The 12,434-nt window shown below is 34.2% G+C and overlaps 1 protein-coding gene and 1 pseudogene across 1 annotated transcript in view; one reads left to right on the forward strand and one right to left on the reverse strand.

Moving 5' to 3' along the window:
* SLC15A5 (solute carrier family 15 member 5) overlaps positions 1 to 12,434 on the forward strand; it is a 139,665-nt gene that overhangs the window by 22,814 nt on the left and 104,417 nt on the right.
* Positions 5,517 to 12,250, reverse strand: LOC144456858 (PHD finger protein 6 pseudogene; annotated as a pseudogene).

Consider the following 12,434-nt stretch of genomic DNA (forward strand, 5'->3'; position numbering starts at 1 on the left):
AAAAAATCCCTTTTCTAAAATGTTGTACCCAGAAACAAATACTACACTTCCAATGAATTTGACTAGGGCAGACTACAATTGAAGTGCCACTTTCCTATTCCTTGTAACTATGCCTCTCTAAATGCAGTCCAAAAATCACATTAGCTTTTTTGGCCATCACATCAAACTGGTAAATTCATATTGAGTTTAACATAACTGCTGTCTAGCCATGCTTGCCCCATCTTGTGTTTATGAAAAGAACAGAATGTTCTTTTGACTAAAACATAAAGAAAAAAAAATGATGCTTCATACTTGTTATTATTAAATGTCATCTTATTAAATTTAGACCTGAATGGCCACTAACTCTGTCATCCAATGTGTTAGCTATCCTTCATATCTTTGTGTCATCTGCTGACTTGATACGCATACTACCTTTAGTTTTATCTAAATGCACAGGCCTATTTACAGATCCTTAGGGAAGTCCACAGGAGATTTCTTCCCCTCCCCCACCCCATAGACATGGAATCACATCATGCTAAACAAAGCCAGGTGAAGAGCCTGGACTTGGTGTGCCAGCACACCTGATCCACACTCTGTGCACACCTACTTTTTTTTTTACTTTATTTTTCTTGAGTTTTTTTTTGAGGAGGGTCTATATTTTCATTCACAACATGGCTATTATGGAAATATTTTGCATGACCGCGCATGTATAACCTATATCAAGTTGATTGCCTTCTCACTTGGAGGTGGGGGGGGAGGTGGAAGGAGGAAGGGAGAGAATTTGGAACTCAAAGTTTTAAAGGCAAACATTGGGAATTATTTTTACATGTAACTGGGGGAAAATAAAATACTAAATAAGAAAAATATTCTGTCTTAAAATGAATATTAAGTGTAGCCTGTCATGACTTTTCTTGATGAAGCTGTGTAGGTTGTAAGTGATCATTACTTCCTTACTAGGCAGCTGCTTAGATTTAGAAAGACTTCAATCCAAATTCTGTATCAGATCCCTATATATCTTGTGTATCAATCCTTTATCCAAGAAATTTTTCATAAATTTTTTTTTCATATATAACTGTTTCTCTTTTAATTTTAACTGCATTGATTTAGTTTTTACCCATAAAATCCATTTTATTTCATGAAAATTTTCCATTTATATCTCCTATGATCTTCTCTCTCTCCCTTGCTTGATCAAGGCTTTCCCTTAGTCATGATTGTAAAAGGGATTACTTCCTGCCTCTTCTTTTTGTTTATGAAGACCTTTTACCTCTGGGTCGTGTATCTACTAGAAGATTACTGTGTGTCATAAAAGATGTAAGATATTGGCAGAAGGCTAATTTTTGCCAGACTATTTATCCCAGGAGTTGAAATCTTGGTGTCAGCAGAAAATTACCAAGTCCTCTTCTATTATGTTCCATTGCTTCTGTATCTTGTGCACCTAATCTCCTTCACTGGTCAATTTTTTCCTACTTTTTAACCAACACAAATTGTTAAGACAATTGCTGCTTTGTAGTATGGTTTGAAATATAATTTCTTTCTCATATTTTTATTCCTCATATTTCCTCTGAAATTTTTCAACTTTAATTGCTTAAGATTAATTTAGTTATTATTTTTATAGTTCTATGAAGTAACCCTTTTGTAGTTTATGGCACTGAATATATAAATTAATTTAGGTAATATAGTTATTTTAATATAATGGGATAGCCAAAATAATTTTTAAAAAATATAATGGGATAACCACACTATGAGCAATTAAAATCTCTCTTAAATTTCATTTCTATAGTTTTGTAATTATATTCATATAACATTTGTATGTGTTTTCTTAAGTCAGATCCCAGATATGTGATACATTCTGAAGCTTTGTTTAATAGAATTTCTCTTCCTATTTTCTTCCTGTTGGGTTTTGTTGGCAATATAAAAAAAAACTGATCTTTTTTGTGGATTTCTCTTATATCCTGATACATTACTGAAGCTATTATTTCAACTAATTTTTAATTGAATCCCCAGGGCTCTCTAAACAAAGCATCATATTATTTACAAGGATTGTTAATTTATTTTCTCTGTGCCTATGCTTGTTCCCTCAATTTATTTTTATAGCAAATAATAGAAGAGACAATTGACACTTTTGCCTGATTGATGATCTCAGTGGTAAAGCCTTTAGTGTTTCATCATTACATATTGATGCAAAAATAGTTTTAAAAAATTAGGAAAGAAGTTTTTAAAAACTATTTTTGAATCAATATTTATCAGAGCTATTAGTCTGTAAGGTTTTTTAAAATATGTCTTGATTTAGGTATCAAGATATTTGTCTTTAGCACAAGTTCAGTAGTATTTCTTTTTCCCTATATTGGCAAGTAAATATAATATTTGAATTAATTATTCTTCAAAGTGTCTTAATTTGTCTTTTAAAATTCCTCATCCTTCTTGGCCTCTCCAAAGTCTTTGGTATTTTTGATCACCATCTCTTCCTAGATAACCTCTTATCCAAATACAATTATCCCCTCCACATTCTGGGGGGTTAGACATATAGATCTAGAATATCCATGTAAAATTTTTGGTCCTCCCTTCAAACCAGAAAAGAAGTCTGAATTATTATGGTATTAAAAGACAAAATATGTTGATATTATGCAATGCTATTCATATATTTTATGCATTTCTGAGTTTCTAAACTTTTTCTGTGTCATCTGCTGGCCTTCACATGTTGTCTGTGGTTTCCACAAAACTCCCCCAAAATTCCCATTTAAGTTTTTACACTGACCTGCAACATATCAAGATTACAATACAGAAAGTCATGATGTGGAACGATTAACTGTAGATGGATGGGTGGATGGATAGATAGGTGAATAGATAGATGGATAGATAAAGTATTTATCTATCCAAGCACTTATGATCCAGGTACTCTGCTAAATGCTGAGAATAAAAAAGCAATTTGAAAGACAGTCCCTGCCCTTCTAGGACCTTATATCCTAATGGAGAAAGAAAACACTGAAAAGAGAGCTGAAAACCAGGCATGTTGAAGAAGGTACATGTGGGGACAATGTTAAAAACCGAGTCAGGAAAAAAGTGAACATAGCTAATGGGGGTTCCAGGGAGGAACTCACTAAATAGAGAATGGGGCTGCAGGAGAAGAGATATCTTCCAGAGTGAAAAAGCTGCTGTGGTGGAAGTGGAGGAGTCTGGAGAATAAGGAGTGGAGCCAGGAAAGATTTGTTTTTTAGTTTTGTTTTGTTTTTTAAATAACATTATTCTCTTCTGGTTTTCCTCCTTCCTAGGTGATTGCTCTTCTCTAGTCTTCTTTGCTGGATCTACAACTAGGTCATGTCCACAAACCATTTATGCCCCTCCAAGGCTCTGTCCTAGGCCTCTTTCTCTTCTCCCTTTATTCTGTTTTACTGGTGATCTTATCAGTTCCCATGTGTTCATGTATTAGTTCTATTCATGTGATTCCCAGATGTGTGTGTATGTGTATACATATATTGTCTCTCTTTTGTACTACAATCCTGCATCACCAATTTTCTTTTGGACAGATTGAATTGGATATTCCATAAGCATCTCAAACTTAGTACATCCAAAACAGAACTCACTATCTTTGTCTCCAAATCCCACACTCTTCTTTCTTTATTTTGGTGAAAAACACCACCAAAGAGAGGACTGAGAGGACTCAATCACCCCGACTCATAATTTTAATGTCATTTTTGACACCTCTGTCTCATTTACCCTATGTATCCAATCTGTTATCAGATCTTGTCATTTCTACCTTTACAAGAACTCTAGTAAATGTCCTTTCTCTTCATTCACATAGCCACCACCTTAGTACAGGCCTTTATCAACTCTCAGGTGTACTGCTAACTTCACTTTATAATTTCTTAACCAGCCTAATGTCTCCTTCCACTCAAATTCATGCTACTGTTAGCTGCCAAAGTTATTTGTCTAAAGCACAGGTTTGACCGTGTCACCCCCACCTTCTAACCAATAAACTCCAGTAGCTCCTTATTACATCTAGAATCAAATATAAAATGTTCTCTTTGCATTTAAAGCCCATTTTAACCTATTCCACTTTTGCCTTTCTTGTTGTATCATATTTGACTCTGCTATATCCTCTACAATCCAGTTACACTCCTTTATTTTCTGTTCTTCACATACCACACTCCATCTCCCAATTCTATAATCCTTCACTGCCTATCTCCCATAACAAGAATGCTCCATTTCCTCACCTCTGTCACCTTGCTTCCCTGGCTTTTTTCATGATTCAGATGAAACACTATCTACTTCAAGAGGACTTTCTTTTTCTCTCCCCAACCTCACCCCCACTTGTCTTTCCTTCTTTTTGACATTGCTTTCAATTTTATATGTGTATGTGTATACACACACACACACACACACACACACAGTGTGTAAGTATACACATCTATAAATATACATATATGAGATACACATATCTTTTGTATGTATATCATCTATCCATATATGCATATATCTATACATACATATCCATGTATATGTGTGTATACACATATACACACACACAGCTCTAGATCTAAAAACATACCTCTAGATATAGAGATCTAGACTTAGATAAATATCTTGTATGCATATACTTGTTTGCATGATGTCCTTTTCCCACACCATTAGAATGTGAACTCCTTGAGAACAAGGGCAATGTTTTTGTCTATCTTTGTGTCTTTAGTGCCTAGCACTATGTCTGTCACATAGTAAACATTCAATAAATGCTTCTTAATTGATGGATTGACTGACCAAGACCCAAAAAGAAATAATGAAAAAAATCAGAAAAAAATATGCAAAAGATATAGCTCTAAAAGGAGATTGTGTATTAATATCCTAAAAAATGAATCAAATAACATCAGAGAAACATGAACAAGTGGTAAAAGAGGGTGACTAAAAACAAAACAAGTTACAAAAAATTTTGGGAAAATTGTACCTTTAAAAATGGAAATTAATATAATTGAAAGAGTAAGAATTAATGAACAGCATGAAATGTTACAAAAAATCTATAATATCAAACAGATTAGCAAATTTAAAAGAAGCACAATCCTTCAGATTGTCAAAACAGGCCAAAAAGAAGAAAAAAGAAAAAATACTGAAGGGGCTGTCAGAAAACAGATACATTAAAGCACTGTTGTTCATGGAGCCATTCTGGAAAGCAATTTGGAACTATTCTCCAAGAGCTACTAAACTATGTAGACTTTTGACTTTTTGACTTTTTTTAAACATTCCAGATTTTAGAATTTTATTCAGTACAGAAATAGAGTTTAGTTCATTTCAATGTCTGCCTTCACTTTTGACACTGTACATATCATTGTGTTTCTATTTTTTTCCAGACACTGAAGACTACAAACTACATCATATCGACAAATAACACTCTGCCACTTATTGAAGGCTCACACACATGAACATCTCAGTCAGCTCATGAAGAATCTAGTAGTGTCAGGCAGTAGAAAGTTCCTAACCCCTTCTGATTTAAAAAAAAAAAACACAGTGAAAAAATAGCAGTTATGGATGTCTTATTCATTCCCAGTTTTCTAACTTTCTGTCCTTTGAACCCACTTTCCACTGAGTTGCTGTTGAGGGAAGACACTATGATCACTTTCTACTTTTCCCCAGCTTTTGCTTTCTCATTCTTCATCTTCTTCACCTCATTCATCATTCCCACTAGGGTTTTTACAGTATAGTTTGTAAATCCTTTGTGACATATTTTCAGTACATCTAGCTTTGTCATATTAGCTTGCCACAATGAATGGTAAGTCTTAACACAAGCTTTTATTTCACATCCAATAGCAACAGACTGGCCACAAAATATACACTTCATTCATTTTCCATGCTTAATCTCTTAAAGGACATTTAATGTCAAATCACCAAATCCTTCTCTTGATATTGTTGTAGGTTGAAATGTATCAGAAGAGAATGACAGGCACTTATAATGTACAGCCCTCTTTTGGCATTAAATATATGAAGCTTTCCTCTTGCTTCATTCTCTTCTTAACCTATATGACAAAATCTACATTTAGGCCTGGTATCACTGGAACTTCTGTGTAGAGACCTCTCTATATAGGCACTGCTCTCTGTTTCATTTGTGCCATGAGATCTATTATCTTCTTATTGCCCTTTAAAATGTTTTTTCTTGGGGCAGCTAGGTGGTGCAGTGGATAGAGCACCGGCCCTGAAGTCAGGAGGACCTGAGTTCAAATACGAGCTCAGACCCAACACTTGACACTTACTAGCTGTGTGACCTTGGGCAAGTCACTTAATCCAAATTGCCTAAAAAAAAGCCAAAAAAAATTTTTTTCTTGGCTTACTGGATACATACCCCAAAAAAAGAAAGAGAAAAAAGACCCATGCATACAAAAATATTGCACTTCTTTTTGTAGTGGCTAAAAATTAGAAATGGGATACAACAAAAGAGTGTGCATGTCAATTGGAAAATGGCTGAATATGTTATGGTATATAAATATGATGGAATATTATTTTGCTGTAATAAGTTATATAAGGGATAATTTCAGAAAACATGGATAGACTTGTATGAAGTGATGCAGAGTGAAATGAGCAGGACCAAGAGAACAATTTATACGAAAGGAATATGGTAAAAAACAAACAACCTTAAAAGACTTAGGAATTCTAATCAACACAATGATCAAACACAATTCCAGAAGTTTCAAGGTGAAACATGCTACCCCCTTGCTAACTAACAAATAATAGACTCAAAGTACAGATTGACTGATTTTTATTTTGGCTTGGCTAATGTAGAAAGTTTTTTTTTAACTATATATATTTTAAAAGAGAGTTTGTTTTTCTGGCTTTTTCAGTTGGAGTGAGGGAGGAAAGACAGAAAACATAGGTATGAAAATAAAATTTAATTTAAAGAGAATAAATGAAAAATTAAGTACCAAAAACTGAAGCAAGAATAATAATAGTGATACAAATGAACCTTTAATCTGTGTGAAACAAAACTAGGGGAAAAATCAAACTACCATAAGAAATACTTGACAGAACGAAATTACAAGTGATAGAAAAAAATTTAAAAGATTATTAGGACACACAGGTTAGCAAAACCAAGAATTTAAAGGAAAGGGATCATTACTCCCCCAAAAAATCCACCCCAAAATTAACAAACAATTCATTCTCACCTCAGAAAGAGAAATTGAATGAGCTTAAGTGAATTGCCAAGCAGGTGGGAAGACACTTGGTCCTGTTAGGTTTATAAGAAAATTATATCAAATGTTTTAAGAGATATATTCCAAATTGGTCTCAGTAACTGAAAATACAGTCCTCTGACAAATTCTTCTCACTAGACAAATGCAGTTCTGAAGAGTAAATTATGAAAAAAACAAGCAAAGAAAGAGCCATAGATTCACATCCCTGGTGGATATTGTATAATATTGATGCAAAACATTTAAATAAGATGCTAGCCAAAAAACTTCAGAATCTGATCAACACTAGTAATATATAATTGAAATCATGTCCCTGCTCTTCTCTCCCTCTTTTCTTCACCAAATCCAGACTGATCTCTTTCCTAAAACTGTTTTTGTCTCTCTTTTAAATCCATCCTTTATGGTCCACATGATTTTCAAGTTGGTTTTCCTTTTAAGATCATTCCTTCTCCAAGTCTACCTTCCTGTCTCACTTTTAAGTTTAATGTAATTCTGCACCAAACTCTTATTGTGTTTGTGTATGTTAGTGTCTGTGTTTTCAACCTTTCTTTGCCTGATTTAGATAAGAGTAAGGTTCATTAGATGCCTGCTCCTGCCACTCTTTCCTTCATGTTTGTATACTCTTCTCATTCCAGTTAGGAAAAATAGTAAGTTCCTTCTCCTTTACTGGCTGTTCTTAAAAAAAAATATTAAGGTGTTTGGATAACAGCAAGTTTCCTTGACCATCTTTAGAACAGTTTAAATTTACAAGAACATATATTACATTGAAGAATCACAAAATGTCTTCCTGAATTTTCTGAACAATACTTACTTTTGAATAAAATTATTTGCAAAAGTTTGAAAGAAATACAGCATGATTTCCAGTTCAATGTTCCCCTTAGTTCCTCAGTTACCATACCTGCAGTCACAACTCATTAGCTTACAGCAGCATTAAAGGATGACCTGAGGCTGTCTAAGAATTTCATCCAGAAACCTCATAAAATTTCCCCTTTAGATTGCCTACCATGTGTCAAACATTCCTTTGCTAACAGAATTACAGTAAAAGATTGTTATTTTCCCAAGCCAACTCTTGGCCAGTTCCATATAATATCCCAAATGTCTTGTCAACTAATTAACAAGAGATAAAAAATACCTATTAAGTGCCCATCACAGTGTTAGATCTTGATAGATACAGAAAATATAAGAAAAATTATCCCAGATATCAAGGACATTACATTCAATCCATTTAGGGAGAATAATATAACTGAAACAAAAATACAAGACAATATACAATTACTTATTAAAATGTGTGACAAACTCAAAGCTCTGGAGGTAGCTGATGCTTACTAGACCAATCATGTAAAGTTTCTTGCGGAAGGAGACTAGAAAAAAATATCTTGTTCATAGTAGTTGCTAAATGATTATTCAAATGAAATCAATGAAATAAAAATATTGAGGAGGAACAACATCTTAAGAGCAGGTAGTCTTTGAGTAGACAAAGGAGAGTAAAGAGGGTATTTTTTGAGATGATGAAAACAATACAACCAAAGACAGGGAGATAAAAATGAGGACATTGTGTAAGTAAGGCAGTCAAAGTGAAGAGTCTGTAAATATTGTTGAAAAGTGAGAAATCAGATTAAAGATCATAGCAGAATTGTTTAGCAATAAACTAAAGACTTTTTCTATGCCACTTTTGAAATGGTAGAACAATGTGACAAGGAAACCATGAATAATTTATGGAAACAGGTGAGGATGTGTATTTACTTTTCACTAGCTATGCCACAGTTATGGTCTAAGCAGGGCTTCTTAAACTTTTTCTACTTGTTACTCCTTTTTGCATTTCAGCAGCATTGGGTGGTATTGCGTGGCCTGAGGGCATGCACAATGCAAAGCATGCATGCTTTTGTGTTCAGAATCAAGGCTGTAGTGAAGTAGTGTGATGCAACATGGGCAAGTGCTGTCAGAAACACCTTGGACTCATCTGTTTGATTTTTAACTAATTTTTGGTCACTACTCATTCAGAAACTTTTTTCTGTTGCCAAATTTTTTCTGACCCCACATGGGCTCGTGACCCACGGTTTAAAAAGTGCTGGTCTATGGGGCTGTGATTGCATAATTATTTAATAACGAACTTCTGTACAAGCATAGAAGGACAGGGGATGTCCCTGAGAAGAACCAGAGGAGAGATGCCTGGGCACTCTGTGGATTTAAGCCAGCCCACACTCCTCACCTGTCCAACAAATACGCACGTCTTCTTCCTATTATTCACTACCACATTATGGGGAGAGAATTAATAGTGAAAAATAAGACTTCCTCAGTTTAAAACTATCTAGCTCTTATTCTATGAAATAGACATTTTTTTCTTTGACCTTGTATGTAAAGTGTTTCACAAACATTAAAATAATGTAAAGATGTCAGTTATTGTGCTAGTTATCATACTAATAATAATAGTAGAAATACTTAATACTTGTGCCTCAAAAACTGTTTCTGTGATAATCATTAAGTCATTTGGTCAGGAAAGGAACTATTTCATTTCTATCTTTTTATCTCTAACACCTAATATACCATCCAGTATATAGTAAGTGATTAATACATACCTGTTGATTGATGTATTGATTAACTTCTCTGTATCACACTTAACTAATCTATAAAATGAGAGGCTTAGACACTAGTTCTCTACTAGCCACACTTTTATGAACCTCTGACCCCTCCTTTTGCATAGCATCTCACCATCCAGTGTCCAAGTCCTAAAGAACTCTACTCCCTGCAAACTCTAAGACTTTACAAGCATCTTACAAAATAATTCTTGACAAGCTGTTAGTGGAGACAACCAGAGAGTACAAATACAAAAAAAAAAATTTTAAATACAATAAAATAATGTAAGACACTTTTGATAAAATATTTTTGTAATTTTAATTGTAATATATAAAATAACAGTAATAGTATAAATGTGGTAAATAAGGTCTTTTTTGCATAGTTTCTCAAAACACATTTTTCAATGTTATTTCTACTCATAATTATTTTTCAACCACTAATCATGATCAGTATTTTATCTTTATTACATTGATAGAAGAAAAATCACATTTCACACAAATAAGCTATTGAGAATGGTAGCAAAACTGGTATCACTTTGATGAAACAGAGAAGCCTTTTTTTTTTTTACTTCTAGCCAAAACGTAATTTGATGTTCAGGTCAAAATGCTTATTTCAATATATCATCACAAGAAGTATATTAATCTTTTTTTTCAGAGAAAAACCAAATTGGTTGTATTTATCCATGGCACATGGGACACTTATTTATCCATTTATGTTTATAACTATCTAGGTCTTTAGAATAAAAAAGAAAATCATTTTGGTGGACCAGTCAAGTGAATAATAAGCAGATTTTTCCCTTCTATTTAATTCAGGGTAGAAGGTTATTTAATTCTTCTGGGAAGAAGCTGGCATATAGAGGAGCCAGCACCCTGATCATGTCCTTATTCCTATCTTGTTGCATTAGATATTTTGGAGAATTTTCCCTTAGCTGAGATTAGTTCTCTCTCTCTCTCTCTCTCTCTCTCTCTCTCTCTCTCTCTCTCTCTCTCTCTCTCTCTCTCTCTCTCTCTCTCTCTTTCTCTCTATCCTTTGCTTCTTTCCCAGTGGGAGAATCCAATAACTGGAATATTCTAATTGGTGTAACTTCTATGATTTCTGTTTGCCATAGTCAAATAAATAAGTTTATTTGGTATTCATTATGTGTGAGGGTCTTCATGCAACTGACATTTAGTGGGGAGGAATTCAATCCTTTGTGTATATAGCTATCAGCATTCCCTGTTAAAGGGATGGTGACCAAGAGTAGAGCTAGAACCTAGAAATTATTTCCCCTCAACTGGCAATATTTAGGGAGAAAGTTAGACACAATTTTAGCTTGATGCCTCCTTTCTGAGGAAAGGAGAGTATGCCAGTCTCTTACCTCCCTCCAGAGCAGTAATTTAAAGTCTTCCTCATAGATGAATGGTCAAAGGAGACACTAGAGATACCTATTCAAACCTCCCTATAAGCCACATCTAGACAAATACATGTAGACACATATAACTTACATTGGCAATACACTCATGCACACTCATGTAATAGAGATAATTGAACATTTCTAGTCATTTGGGGCCATAATTTTGTACTCCACAACCTCTTCCCCTCACCAAAAGTGTCTTGTATCCCCTCAGGAGAGCACACGCCATAGTTTGGAAAATTCTGGTTTAAGGTATCTTTCCTCCTGGGCATATAAAAAGGTCCTCTGAAAACACTTCCAACTCTAAAAATCTATGATTTGATTTTTTTTAAAAAAAGTTTGAAGTTCTAGTGATTTCATTTAGTACCACAACAAGCAGTTGGGAGAATATTTTAAGCAAAGAAGTTTTCCTGGAACCTGGAAATTATCCTCAAAACACTCAATACTCAAAGGGCTACTTACCTTACCTAGTTAAACTGGTTTATAAAGTTCACAAGCAAAAATTGAGGATGTTTTTCAAAGGTCACTCATTTCCTTGTGTGTCCTGTATACTTCTTGTTTAATTCTGGTACTCTGGGGCCTTTGGAAATATTAATAATAGTAATAATAATAGTAATAATAATAGTAATAATAATAATAACAGCAGCAATGCCAGCTAACATTTACACAGCACTTATTAAATGCCAGGCACCATGCTAAGCACTTCAAATTATTATTTCACAACAACTCTGGAAGTAGGTGCTATTATTATTCCCTTTTACAGAAAAGGAAACTGAAGCAATCTGAGATTAAATTACTGGTCCAGGGTCGCACAGCTACTAAGTGTCTAAGAAAGGATTTGAATTCAGGTCTTCCTGACTTCAGACCCAGCCCTCTACCACTGTACTACCTCCAACACTGTTTACCAATGTTTCTGGCTTTTCTATTACTTTTTTTTTTCTGTCCCACCAAGCATAAGCTTGGCCAGAAATTTTGTTTTCCTTATTCCATTTATGTCGATGCTTATGGCTCTGATTACTATTCACATGGTACACAGTGAACTAATTTACAATCCAGAACTACTACCAAGGAAACCTTCAAGATCAAGAGTTTGCTTAGGCAACATTTCTAAAGGAGAAAACACATCCCCATAAAACGGCATGTATTTTCATGAGGCTGGAACTCTGTTTATTGAATAGATGAAGAAAATTTTGTTACTGAGGTCTTACACTCTGACCATACACTTAGTGGACCTAGTATTTGAAAACCATCTTTTAGACCTTCAGATTAAATCACTTCTTAGCTCAAATTTGTGCAAAAACATTAGCATGACTATTTGTAACTTG

Source organism: Phascolarctos cinereus, unplaced genomic scaffold (genome assembly GCF_003287225.1).
Source record: "Phascolarctos cinereus isolate Bilbo 61053 unplaced genomic scaffold, phaCin_HiC Scaffold_1;HRSCAF=81, whole genome shotgun sequence".
In the NCBI taxonomy this organism is placed as follows: domain Eukaryota; kingdom Metazoa; phylum Chordata; class Mammalia; order Diprotodontia; family Phascolarctidae; genus Phascolarctos; species Phascolarctos cinereus.